The sequence below is a fragment of the Phocoena sinus genome, chromosome 12 (genome assembly GCF_008692025.1).
Source record: "Phocoena sinus isolate mPhoSin1 chromosome 12, mPhoSin1.pri, whole genome shotgun sequence".
NCBI classification, from domain to species: Eukaryota; Metazoa; Chordata; class Mammalia; order Artiodactyla; family Phocoenidae; genus Phocoena; species Phocoena sinus.
In genome coordinates, this window is record NC_045774.1 from 14,877,694 (window position 1) to 14,891,527 (window position 13,834).

The following is a 13,834-nucleotide window of genomic DNA, read 5'->3' on the forward strand; positions in this document are numbered from 1 at the left end:
TAAGGGTCAAGCAAAGACAGAAAGGGAGGACAGAGGGGCCCGAGCAATATATTCAAGTAATACACTAAAAACAAGTGCGAAAAGAAGCTGTAGGAGGAAGTTTGTGGGGTTTATAAGCAAAATGAATGCTGTATATAATTTCATAGCCATGTGAGAAGTGTCATTTTAAGGCAAGCTGTTTCATGCTGTATGTGTATGATTACAAATACAAACTATATATCAAATGTATGTCTTTGAGACCTATAATCTATTAATATGAGATGCTGAAACGATTTGGGGTCCTCGCTGAATTTGTAATTAGAGAGGAACAAAGTGGACAGAAGGGCTAGGCTGGTGGCTCAGAGATGCAGGTAAATGTCATTGTTCAGAGTGCTGACATCTCACCTGGACCACTTTAATTAGCGCGCAGTTGGACGTGCCTCTCCTTTTCTCTAATCCATGCTCTCCAGGGCCTTGAGAGAAATCTTTGGTGAAAATACTTCTGTGGCTCCTCCGTGTCCCTGGAATAAAGACCTCACTTTTAATATATCACTTAGGACTCTCTGAAATCTGGCCTTAACGTACCTTTCTAATCCTATCACCCACCATGTCACCAGACACCAAATATTCTCCAATTATGTGTTAGGATCCACCTAAGACTTTCTTGTTCATGAAATCTTTAAACCATGGTGCACTTTCCTACAGAAATCATCTTTAAGGCAGAATTCTGTAAGGGCAGGTTGTATCTTCCAAAGATGGCCACCCTTACATATGTGTCCCTTATGCTCTCCCTACTGTGTGGCTGACATCCATCCCATTGAGATGTGGGTCTGTGTTCATTCCCCTTAAGTCTGGGCGTAGGCTTGTGACCACCTTGGTCAATGGAGTACAGTGGAAGCAAAGCTGTGTGACTTCCAGGCTAGATCATAACAAGGACAGAGCTTCTGTTTGGTTCCCTCTTGTGGGGTGCTTGCCCTTGGATCCCAGCTGCCATATTGTGAGGAAGCCCAGTCCACACAGAGAGGCCATGTGTGGAGGTTCTAGCCAACAGTCCCAGTCAGGCCCTCAGCGGACAGCCAGCATTAATTGTCACACGTGCGAGTGACCAAGCCCTCAGATGATTCCAGCTTTCACCCCAAAAGCCTTCCAGCTGAGGCTCCAGTCCTTGTGGAGCGGAGAAAAATCTGTGTTCCTTCTGTGACCCACCGAAACTGTGAGAGATAATTAATAATAATTGTCGCTTTAAGTCACTAAGGTTTGGGTTAATTTGATACGTGGCCATAACTAACGAACACAGTGCAGTTTACTGAGTTTTACCCAAACCAGGTAACAGATTCTGGTTGTTGGTAGTCAGTATCCAATGCAGAAAATTTTATGTGAAGGTACCACCAAAGGCCTTGGAATTATGGGCTTTATAGGAAAAAAAGAGAATATTTGAATCTTAAGAATTAAAGGTGTGTGTGTGTGCTTGTGTGTTTAGTGTTTTGTTTTGTTTTGTTTTCAGTACGCGGTTCTCTCACTGTTGTGGCCTCTCCCGTTGTGGAGCACAGGCTCCAGACGCGCAGGCTCAGCGGCCATGGCTCACGGGCCCAGCCGCTCCGCGGCATGTGGGATCTTCCCGGACTGGGGCACGAACCCGTGTCCCCTGCATTGGCAAGCCGTCTCTCAACCACTGCGCCACCAGGGAAGCCCTGTTTAGTGTTTTAAGCACAAGTACACATAACCGAATACGAATGCTGGTCAGCGGAGTTCTGCTTACAGCCGTCAGTTCCTCTTCACTAAGCCATGGTGAGGACCTTTAGTCACTCAGGCGCTGCAGAGAAAGTCACGCTTGGGTTTACATTCCTGCTATTTGCACCTGAGCTGCTCCTCTAGGTGTCCTTGCGATTCTTTCTCCAGGCTGTTTGTTGTGGCATTGGTTGCTTCTTGTTTAAGGATCTCGTTACTGTTTTCAGACCTGTCTCCGTGTCCGCCAAGGATGATTGCTCAACTTGGCTTCAACTTCCAAAGCTTCATCCATTGATTTGCTCTGTTAGAGATCTGACTCATTCTTAATGTCTACATAGTGTCATTGTACAGATGTTCCAATGATTTGTTGATGTTGTTGTTATCTAATTCCTAGGTTGATTTGCAATGATTTTCATCAACAAATGCAAATACGCCATGGTTTTGCAATATCCCGCGGGCAGCCAATGTTCACTTGCACTGTTGCTGTCTTTTCTTGCTTTTTTCTCTGCTTCTCTGTCCGAGGGTCACTGGTAACATGCAGACATGCCCCACGTGCTTCTTGCTAAGTGCCCTAATTAATGCTGTGGTTAAGGGGGACGGAAAAAATCGTGGTTAAAACAGACTGGGAGAATATTTGAAGACCAGTGAATCTTCAACGCATAGCTGAGAGTTAGCTGTTGTCTGCTTCAGGGCCCCAGTTCTCAGGCAACCAACTCTTGATTGCATTGTGAATACAAACATTCGTGGTGGAGGATAGGAGGAAACACAATCTAAATAGAATGCCTTTATTCTCATACATATTTTAATTATGCTGAAATAAGGAGGGATCTAATTTGGGGAGATTTCAATTACTTTAGGGCAAAAAAGTGAAACTTACTGTGGAGACCCAGCAGCCTGGCCAGCTCGCCCGTCCTGCTTCCTGCCCACCCTTCAGCCCACATTCTCAGGAGGCCGCAGCACGGTCACCAAGTGGAATAAGAGAGCACAGCAGAAGCGGCTCCTGGCTGGACGTCGGTCTTATTTTCCAGGCTAATAGCTTTTCCAGGGAGAAAAGCTTCGTGGTGGTTTGGCTCTGACGTTCTCGCTGCTGCAGTACTGAACAGCAGCTGAGAGCCTGGGCCCTGGGGTCCCCCAGACCTAAGTCCAAAGCCCACGCCTCCCACTCGCTTGCTGTACGTGGACAAGCCACTGAACCTTCCTTCTAAGCCTCTGATTCCTCTTGCTCTCTCTCAGATGAGGATAATTAGACCAGCCTCATGGGATACTTGTGAGGATTAAATGAGGTCATGCTGATAAAATGTGTAGCAGAGAGCCTGGCACATGGCACACCCTCAAGAAATACTAATCCGTGGCTATCAGAGCTGTGACAGACTATTCTTTTCAAATTTCTCCTATTACAAGTGAGGCAGCTGAAGACCAGAAAGGTGAGATGACTTGCTCAAGGTCACATAACTAGCTAGAGTAGAATCTAGTAATCAGAACCAGAGCTTACCTAAATCCCAGACATAAAATGGATACAAACGAGGAGACAAATATGTATCAGTGAAAGTACTTAAAAATTGTTTTTAACGTGGCAAAGTATACATAACGTGAAATTTACCATTTTAACCCTTTGTGAGTCTTGTGGCATTAAATACAATCACACTGTTGGGCAACGCCCCCCGCTTCCATCTCCAGAGCCTTTTCTGTTTTCCCAAACTGAAACTCTGCACCCATTAAACAACTGTTGATTTCCTTTTTTAAAAAGTTATATACATATATTTTAAAATTACGTTTTTTTTGTTTGTTTTGTTTTTTGTTTTTTTACCCCTGCTGTATCAAATTCTCATTTCATAGCACACCTGCCCCACTGGTTCATGTAAGGTCCCTTAATGTACTTTTTCTTTTTTTTTTTTGAGTCATCATCATTTCTAGGTAGTTTTATTTATTTATTTATTTTTAACATCTTTATTGGAGTATAATTGCTTTGCAGTGGTGTGTTAGTTTCTGCTTTACAACAAAGTGAATCAGTTATACATATACATATGTTCCCATATCTCTTCCCTCTTGCGTCTCCCCGTTAATGTACTTTTGAGTCAGAAAAAAAAATATTTTGAATTGGGAAAATAAACTTCCAGGGTATCCTAGCACATAGTTATGACTTAAAAATCTCACAAGTTCCTCCTCTTCGCCTTCAGCTATTATGCTTTCTGTTTTCCGCTCCCTGCCCCTGGGTTGCACTTGCTCTGCTCCGGGGGCTGGAGACGAGCCCTAAATTCTCTAGGGTTCCGCTCTTTACGGTGTGTATTCTCACTCCAGCCACTGCCCTCCCTCCTCTCCAGGATGCTTCAGGCACTGTGGTCCCTTATCCAGAGTGTTCCGCACTGATGCCAAAGTAGTGATTAAGGGAAGCAAGGAATGTGCTCTCTCTTCCCAGGAAAGGGCTGAATCCTACACAACACACAGAGGAAAATAACAGCCTCCAACCAGCAATAGCAACTCACACAGAGGAAAGCAATCGGCATGCAGTGACCGCCCAACTGTTAAAGCTAAATCTTTACTTCTCAAAACCAAAGTCCTGCCGCTGGCTGCTCTCCTCGGAAACCGAAGCTGCAAAGGCTGAAGGGTCTGTTTATGTGAAATATGTTGTTGCCCTGCCGGCGCGCTCCCTCCCTCCCTGGACTGGGTTCATATCAGGCCTGACACCTTCAAAGCGGACGTTGATCCCGACCAACGATGTCCCAGTGGCCATTTTGGACACCTCCCTGTATGTCACTGGGGTCCGGAGTGAGAAGGTTGTTAAGAGGTTGAGAGCTAAAGGAAACAGAAGGTTAAGGTGCTTAAACTGGCAATGCATCCCAGCAGCATAAACCAACACAGTGCCAGTGATCAGAGCAAACAATTGTCACAGCAGAAGACACTAGGTCTATTTGCCCACAGCTGTGACTCGCAGCTGCTGGGACCAGAGGCTTCCATGGGATCCGGCCGAGGGACCCCAGAGAATGACTCAGCCTGGGTTCCTCCTGCCGCCCCAAGGTGCCACTGCAGGCTCAGCTGGTGGAATGTTCAAGAAGGCTTCATGCCTTTTCTCAACAACCAGGACTGACTTTCATCATAAATCTTTGAGCCATGCTCTTCGGTTCCTCTCTTTGGAATTGTTAGTGCTTCTTAATCACTTTTCCCCTTTAAATCTCAATCACTCATTTATAAAAGCCCTGACCTAAATGTAAGGCCAGAAACTATTAAACTCTTAGAGGAGAACATAGGCAGAACACTCTATGACATCAATCACAGCAAGATCCTTTTTGACCCACCTCCTAGAGAAATGGAAATAAAAACAAAAATAACCAAATGGGACCTAATGAAACTTCAAAGCTTCTGCACAGCAAAGGAAGCCATAAACAAGACCAAAAGACAACCCTCAGAATGGGAGAAAATATTTGCAAATGAAGCAACTGACAAAGGATTAATTTCCAAAATTTACAAGCAGCTCATGCAGCTCAATAACAAAAAAACAAACAACCCAATCCCAAAATGGGCAGAAGACCTAAATACACATTTCTCCAAAGAAGATATACAGACTGCCAACACACACATAAAAGAATGCTCAACATCATTAATCATTAGGGAAATGCAAATCAAAACTACAATGAGATATCACCTCACACCAGTCAGAACGGCCATCATCAAAAAATCTAGAAACAATAAATGCTGGAGAGGGTGTGGAGAAAAGGGAACCCTCTTGCACTGCTGGTGGGAATGTAAATTGATACAGCCACTATGGAGAACAGCATGGAGGTTCCTTAAAATACTACAAAGAGAACCACCATATGACCCAGCAATCCCACTACTGGGCATATACCCTGAGAAAACCATAATTCAAAAAGAGTCACGTACCAAAACGTTCATTGCAGCTCTATTTACAATAGCCTGGAGATGGAAACAACCTAAATGCCCATCATTGGATGAATGGATAAAGAAGATGTGGCACATATATACAATGGAATATTACTCAGCCATAAAAAGAAACGAAATTGAGCTATTTGTAATGAGGTGGATAGACCTAGAGTCTGTCATACAGAGTGAAGTAGGTCAGAAAGAGAAAGACAAATACCGTATGCTAACACATATATATGGAATTTAAGAAAAAAAAATGTCATGAAGAACCTAGGGGTAAGACAGGAATAAAGACACAGACCTACTGGAGAACGGACTTGAGGATATGGGGAGCGGGAAGGGTGAGCTGTGACAAAGCGAGAGAGAGGCATGGACATATATACACTACCAAACGTAAGGTAGATAGCTAGTGGGAAGCAGCCGCATGGCACAGGGATATCGGCTCGGTGCTCTGTGACCGCCTGGAGGGGTGGGATAGGGAGGGTGGGAGGGAGGGAGACGCAAGAGAGAAGAGATATGGGAAGATATGTATAACTGATTCACTTTGTTATAAAGCAGAAACTAACACACCATTGCAAAGCAATTATACTCCAATAAAGATGTTAAAAAAAAAAAAGCCCTGAATTCTGTCATGATAATATCAATAAGAACAATAGCTTAATGATGAGCACTGACTTTGCGCCAGCATTGTATTAAGTACATTACATTCCCCACACATTTTATCTTCACAACAACCCTGTGAAACAAGTTGTGTCATTATCGTACCATATGGAAACTGATGCATTGCGATCGTAAGTGACTTGCAGGGTCGCAGAAGCAGGAAGCAGAGAGCTGGATACAAGGCCAGGCTTCTCCAGGTCTGCCACTCTTTCTGGACCCATGTGCCTGAGAAGGGCATTTCCAGGCAGTGTGCACTGGTTACGGTGGTCATGTCGGCGAAGTTCTACAAGACATTGAAAACTAGATGTTTATGTTGGGAGTAAATATCATTACCAAGACTTTAAATATGAGACAATAAGATGTATAATTGCTCTAGTAGCCAAAAACTGTCATACTAATAAAAAGCCTGATTAAAAAAAAATTGTGCTAAAACACACAGAACATTTATTACTTTAACCATTTTAAAGAGTGCAATTCAAGGGTATTAATTACATGCACAGTGTGGGGCTACCATCACCACTGTCTAATTCCAAGCATTTTTTATCACCCAAACAGAAACTCCACCAATGAAGTAACAACCTCCAGCCCCTGTTAACCTCCAATCCACTTTTTGTCTCTATGCATTTGCCTACTCTAGATATTTCATATAAGTGTAATCATACACTATTGTCCTATTATATCTGGCTTATTTCACTCAGCATGTTGTTTTCAAGATCCATCCATGTTGTGGCACGTGTCAAAATTTCATCCATTTGTATGTATATTCTGCCTTTTGTTTATCCTTTTATTTGTTGGGTCATTTCCACCTTTTGGCTATCGCTATGAACTTGGTGTACATTTTAATTTTTTTGGCCATGCCGTGTGGCTTGCAGGACTTTAGTTCCCTGACCAGGGATTGAACTCGTGCCCCCTGGCAGTAGAAGTCCTGACCACTGGACTGCCAGGGAGTTCCCCATGGTGTACACGTTTGAGTTCCTGTTTTCAATTCTTTGGGCACATACCTAGGAATGGGATTGCTGAGTCATATGTTAATTCTATATTTAAACTTATGAGGAATTTTCTTTTTTTTTTTTTGCTATGGAAATAAATAGGTTTAAAACAGAGATATGCTGCAACTGCACAGAGTAGATTTCCTTGCTATGATTAAAAACCAAACAAAACAATCCCATTTGTGGTTTAGAATGGCAAGAATATTCTTGACAATGTATTTTTAATTTGATAACACAAAGTTAAGAAGTGAGTGGATTGTTACAAAAACTGTGTTTAAAATCCAGCCTTATTAGAAATCTGTGGTTGTATTCCAAGGATAGAGTCTCTCCGTTCTAGAGGTGGTGTTCGAAAGACAGCAACTGGCCCTGCCTCCCTAGCAATTTTGTAGGGAGATGCTAGGCCTGGGGAGAGGCTTAAGCCTGGGAGGCCAGGGGCCTGGCCAAGGGAGGACACAGTTCTGAGCAGGTGGGAGGAAGGGGCACTTCTGAGACCCACCCTCAGGTGGAGGCTGGCAGGGAGCAGGAACACTGGCTTCTGTCTGAAGTTACTCCTTGACCACCCAAAGGCTGCAAGCGAATTAAAGATGAAAGTTCATGGAGCTTCCTTAAAAAACTAAAGATGGAACTACCATATGACCCAGCCATCCCACTCCTAGGCATATACCTGGAGAAAACCATAATTTGAAAAGATACATGCACCCCGATGTTCACTGAAGCATTATTTCCAATAGCCAGGACATGGAAGCAACCTAAATGTCCATCAACAGAGGAATGAGTAAAGAAGATGTGGCACAGATATACAATGGAATATTACTCAGCCGTAAAAAAGAACAAACTCATGCCATTTGCAGCAACATGGATGGACTTAGAGACTGTCATACTGAGTGAAGTAAGTCAGACACAGAAAGACAAATATCATATGATATCACTTATGTGTGGAATCTAAAAAAAGAGTACAAATGAACTTATTTACAAAACAGAAGTAGAGTCACAGATGTAGAAAACAAACTGATGGTTACCAGGGGGGTAAGGAGGGGGGAGGGATAAATCGGGAGATTGGGATTGACACATAAACACTGCTATATATAAGACAGATAACTAACAAGGACCTACTGTATAGCACAGGGAACTCGACTCAATACTCTGTAATGGCTTATATCGGGAAAGAATCTAAAAAAAGAGTGGATATATGTGTTTGTATAACTGATTCACTTTGCTGTACACCTGAAACTAATACGACATTGTAAATCAACTATACTCCAATAAAAATTAAAAAAAAAAAAAAAAAACGGACTTCCCTGGTGGCGCAGTGGTTAAGAACCCACCTGCCAATGCAGGGGACATGGGTTCAAGCCCTGGTCTGGGAATATCCCACATGCCGCGGAGCAACTAAGCCCGTGCGCCACAACTACTGAGCCTGCACTCTAGAGCCTGTGAGCCTCAACTACTGAGCCTGTGTGCTGCACCTACTGAAGCCCGCGAGCCTAGAGCCCGTGCTCCACAAGAGAAGCCACCGCAGTGAGAACCCTGGGCACCGCAATGAAGAGTAGCCCCCGCTCACCTCAACAAGAGAAAGGCCATGCACAGCAACGAAGACCCAACGCAGCCCAAAATAAAATAAATAAATAAATAAATTTATTAGAAAAATAAAGATGACAGTTCAGAGCTGCTGGTGATCTGGAGTTTGAGAAAGCAGTGTTGTTGGGAAAACCCTGGATTCCACTGCTGAAGGCAACTGAGAGCTGTCTTGGCAAAACCACCTGATGGATCCTCAAGCTCCTTTGCTGCCTCTGAAATATCACGGTAGAGCTTTGTTCTTTTCTCAGTTCAAAGCACTTTTTCTGCCAGTGATGACTCAGTGTGTAGGTGGGGGGCCGAGTCTCTGGGGACACAGCTGTAACTGTGGCCATTCTGATGCCTCACTGTCGGCCTGCAGGGCCCTAACCAGGTCACGTGAAAACGGAAACGCCCTCCGCAGACGGGTAATGAAGTGACAGTGGATTAAATCCATTCATAAAGCGCACCGTGAGTGCCTTTTCTCTCCAGTCCTTTTCTCAGGGCGCCTCGGGTGGCAGACGAGGACCAGATTGTTCTAGAGAGGCTGTCTCAGGCAAGGGCATCAGCAGCTTTCCTGGGAGCCCAGGCCTGGCCCTCCCATTGGTCCTCGTCTGTGGGCTTCACATCTAAAAGGTGAGGCCTCTGAGGCAGCAGGTAGGACTCTTTCCTCAGGGGTCAGCTCCCTGTGTGGGAGTTTTTTGCCCTCAGAGGTCCTGGTGGCACCTGCCCTCACAGCTTGGGGCAAACCCTGGTAGGGACCCCAGAGCCGGCAGGCACTTTGCAGGGCTCCCTCCAACTCCTTTTCCCCACCATTCAGACTCCAGCACGTTACTAGATTCTACCCCTCAGGCTCGCAAGCCTCAACCTAGATACGGTACAGCTGATCCTAGAACAATGATGCAGGGGCGGGGGGTGGCTAAGTGTGCTGACCCTCGGCGCAGTTGAGATTCCCATATAATTTACATGGCCCTTCACATACATGGTCCCTTTGAATCTGGTTCTGCATCCATGGATTCAACCAACCTCTGATCAGGTAGTACTGTAGTATTTACTATTGAAAAAAATCCACGTAGAAGTGGACCCTCATAGTTCAAACCCATGTTGTTCAAGGGTCAACTGTATTTGAGCAGATGGAGGAAGTCTTTAAGGAAAAAGTCTTATTCTTTTAACTTCACGAATTATTCTCTCTGCATTACTGCTGACCCCTGGACACACTTCAGTCAATGCGAGGTGAAGTATCCATCCTTCACTGCCATTTTCTACCAACCTCCAAGGCAAGCCTGCAATTTTCCCAACGGAGCCTGACTCAGGGGTTCTTCTCTTTGTCCTGTTTCCTGCTGCCATCTTGGGCAACTGTAACGTCCATGTTGATAATGAATTGGTTAATTCATTCATTCAACAACAAAAACAATTTTGAGCAGCTTCTGCTATGGGCTACTAAGCAGTGATAAAATAAACTACAAAATGGAGACCAGACTTGAAAATTCCCTGAACAGATAAAACCAGCTAAGCCACGTAAGGAAAAACTAATTTAGCTTATCCTGCAACACAAGTGACATTAGCTTGGGTCGCTTCTTGTAAATGCCTTTGAAAATCATAAATGAAACTTAAACTGTTTTCCAAAATTGGCATAAGATAACCATTTTAACCAATCCCCATTATGAGGAAAAACTTCAACGCTATAACCAATCGCTGTAAAAAATAAACAGCCTCCAAATTTTCACTATATAAGCTGTCCTATATAACACATACTTCTGAGCTTCATTCCACTAATGTTTTTTTTTTTATAAATTTATTTATTTTTTATTTTTTTAATTTTGGCTGTATTGGGTCTTTGTTGCTGTGCGCGGGCTTTCTCTAGTTGTGAGCGGGGGCTATTCTTGTTGCGGTGCGTGGGCTTCTCATTGCAGCGGTCTCTCTTGTTGCGGAGCATGGGCTGTAGGTGCACAGGCTTCAGTAGTTGTGGCTCACGAGCTCTAGAGTGCAGGCTCAGTAGCTGTGGCACATGGGCTTAGTGGCTCCATGGCATGTGGGATCTTCCCAGACCAGGGCTCGAACCTGTGTCCCCTACGTTGGCAGGCGGATTCTTAACCACTGCGCCACCAGGGAAGCCCTCCACTAATGTTTTGAAAGCTCCCAGTTCCTGAACTGTTCTTATGTGCATAATAAACTCTTACTAATTACGATTTTATTCATCTGATGGTTTGAATTTAGCTGTTTCTGGATTTTAAAAATATTTATACATTTGGTTGCGTTGGGTCTTAGTTGTGGCACGTGGGCTCCTTAGTCGCCGCAGGTGGGGTCCTCAGTTGTGGCATGCGAACTCTTAATTGTGGCATGCCTGTGGGATCTACTTCCCAGACCAGGGATTGAACCCGGGCCCCCTGCATTGGGACTGCGGAGTCTTAACCACTGTACCACCAGGGAAGTCCCATTTCTGGATTTTTGACGTCAGAAATAGAAATACTACTATCAGTAATAATGATCAGGAATCGTCCGTTTGTCGTGCATTACATTTTGCAGTGTAGTTGCCTACCCGTGCTGTGTGAAGTCCTTATCTATCCTGGCTGTGTCTGCCTAGAGCCTGGCCTTGGTACCAAGCACAAGATAAGAACTTAACACTGAAAAATGTTCGTTAAATTTAATCGAATACCCTATAAAAGATGCTATTCACCTCTAGGTACAGTGATTCAGAGACAATTCTGTAAAACCACAGAATTTTGTTGTTGTTGTTGTTGCGGTACGCGGGCCTCTCACTGTTGTGGCCTCTCCTGTTGCGGAGCACAGGCTCCGGACGCGCAGGCTCCGCCGCTCCGCGGCATGTGGGATCTTCCCGGACCGGGGCACGAACCCGTGTCCCTTGCATCGGCAGGCGGACTCTCAACCACTGCGCCACCAGGGAAGCCCCCGATTTTAAAAAAAAATAAATTTATCTATTTATTTTTGGCTGTGTTGGGTCTTCGTTGCTGTGTGCGGGCTTTCTCTAATTGCGGAGAGCGGGGGATACTCTTTGTTGCAGTGCACGGGCTTCTCATTGCGGTGGCTTCTCTTGTTGCAGAGCACAGGCTCTAGGCGTTCGGGCTCAGTAGTTGTGGTACTCAGGCTCAGTAGTTGTGGCTCTCAGGCTCTAGAGCACAGGCTCAGTAGTTGTGGTGCACGGGCTTAGTTGCTCCACGCCATGTGGGATCTTCCCAGACCAGGGCTCGAACCCGTGTCCCCTGCATTGGCAGGCAGATTCTTAATCACTGCACCACCAGGGAAGTCCCAAGACCACAAAATTTTAAACACGACTATCCTAAAAATATATGGGTGGAAATATTACCAATTTCGCCATTAATTTCTCTGTTTTGATCCCACAACTCAGGTCTAGGACCAGAGTCAGTGCCCGTGATGTCTCTTTGCAGTCTGTGCGGGATTCGTAGGTTTGCCATGCGCTTCCATCCTCAGTGTGGGAGCTCTGGTCACAGGGTGTAGAGAGACCTCTGCCTCCTAGGACAACACTTGCCCGCTTTGGTCACACTGAGGGGAAAGCCCTGGTGTGGGGAGGTTGGTGGCCGTGTGAGCCAGGGCACAAGCTCCGTGGTAAAGTTACTGTCTTCTTACACACATTGGAGACAGCCTCTCTGGCACTTAACTGGACAGACCCTGGCCTTTACTCACTTATTTCCTATGTTTGTTGTTATCCAGGTGGCTGTGAGTCTTCATCTAGACTGTTTCTCATCCTCCCCACAAGGGTGGTCTCCTTCACCCTCAGTCCTCACGGGACAGTTGACGTGGCTCAAGTCTGGGACCTGCCAGCAACCGTCAGTATGGATGAGGGACATTTACTCAAATCTCTGCTCCTGCTTCAAAATCTGCTAGGAACTGAATTTTTCATGCTTGATTTCTCCTTTAGGAACGATCAGTACCGCCAGCTAATTTGGGGCTTTCATTCTCAGGTTGCTTGCCGACTTCGTTAGGGTTTGAATGCAATTTATCTATCATTTACCTTCCTGTGTTTGCACTGGAACACGCCGTGGTGGTGAACAGGAGCCTTTTGGGGGGGACAGCATCACATTTTTTTTACCCTTAAAACCTGTGTGTTCTCACTAGCTGCTTTGAACCCTCTTGAGTCTTTTTTAAGTGTTTTGAGTCACCACGTCTACAAACCAGCTTCTATAAACTTTTTTTGAAAATTTTAATTATTTATTTATTTTTGGCCATGCTGCACAGCTTGTGGGATGTTAGTTCCCCAACAGGGATTGAACCCGCGCCCTCGGTGGTGAACGCATGGAGTCCTAACCACTGGACGGCCAGGGAATTCCCAAACCCTCTGAATTTTTTAAAATAGGGGAGCCCCAAACCATTTGCCGGGTAACACCTTCTCGCTCCCAAATCAATTGCTACTCTCTGGAGAAGAGTGCTGCTTCTAAGAGCATTTTTACCCCAGCTCACTCTGCAGAGAAGGGGGCCAGTCTTGGGGTGGAAGGCTGCAGATGGAATGCTATTTCCATGCGCTGTGTCCTGAGGTTCCAGGAGGACCTCAAATATCTCATATAGTGTGTACTTTCTTTTTTTTCATGTTGGCCGGGGCTGCATCTGTCACTTTTGCCTCTCTGAGCTCAGATTTGTCAGAAACCAGAACCCACCATAGGTTCATCTTATTTTCCCTCCTCCGTCCTCACCACTCCCACTCCCTCTCTGCCAAGGCTCAGCCCTCCCCCTCTTCAAGCCAGCTCCCATCTCGCTGGCTGTTGCCGGTTGAGTCCCAAATCACTCATCACTCTACAACTATGGCCTCCCACCTCCCCTGGCTTCCCTCCTCCCTAATTATTTAGCACTTAAGTGCATTTTTCTGTTCATCTGTAGTTTGTTGTGGACGTTTCTGTCACTTCCGTTTATACATATTTACAGTTAGTTCAATTATCTGTTCTAATGGCTATCGAGGTGGCATGAATAATTTAAAAATAATTCACATTTGGCTTTGGAATGCCTTTCTGTCCTCCCATTTGAGTTTGGGGATGTCTGATATTCTGGGAATTCACAGTTCAAACTCAGTAATGAAG

The 13,834-nt window shown here is 45.1% G+C and overlaps 1 protein-coding gene across 1 annotated transcript in view; it reads right to left on the reverse strand.

Annotated features, from left to right (window-relative positions):
* Positions 1 to 6,478: 6,478 nt before the first annotated feature.
* Positions 6,479 to 13,834, reverse strand: part of MTHFD1L (methylenetetrahydrofolate dehydrogenase (NADP+ dependent) 1 like) — a 211,983-nt gene continuing 204,627 nt past the window's right edge. The window contains exon 29 of the transcript XR_004352578.1: positions 6,479 to 6,526. The gene's annotated coding sequence lies outside the window, so the exon portion shown is untranslated. The remainder of the gene's footprint in view (positions 6,527 to 13,834) is intronic.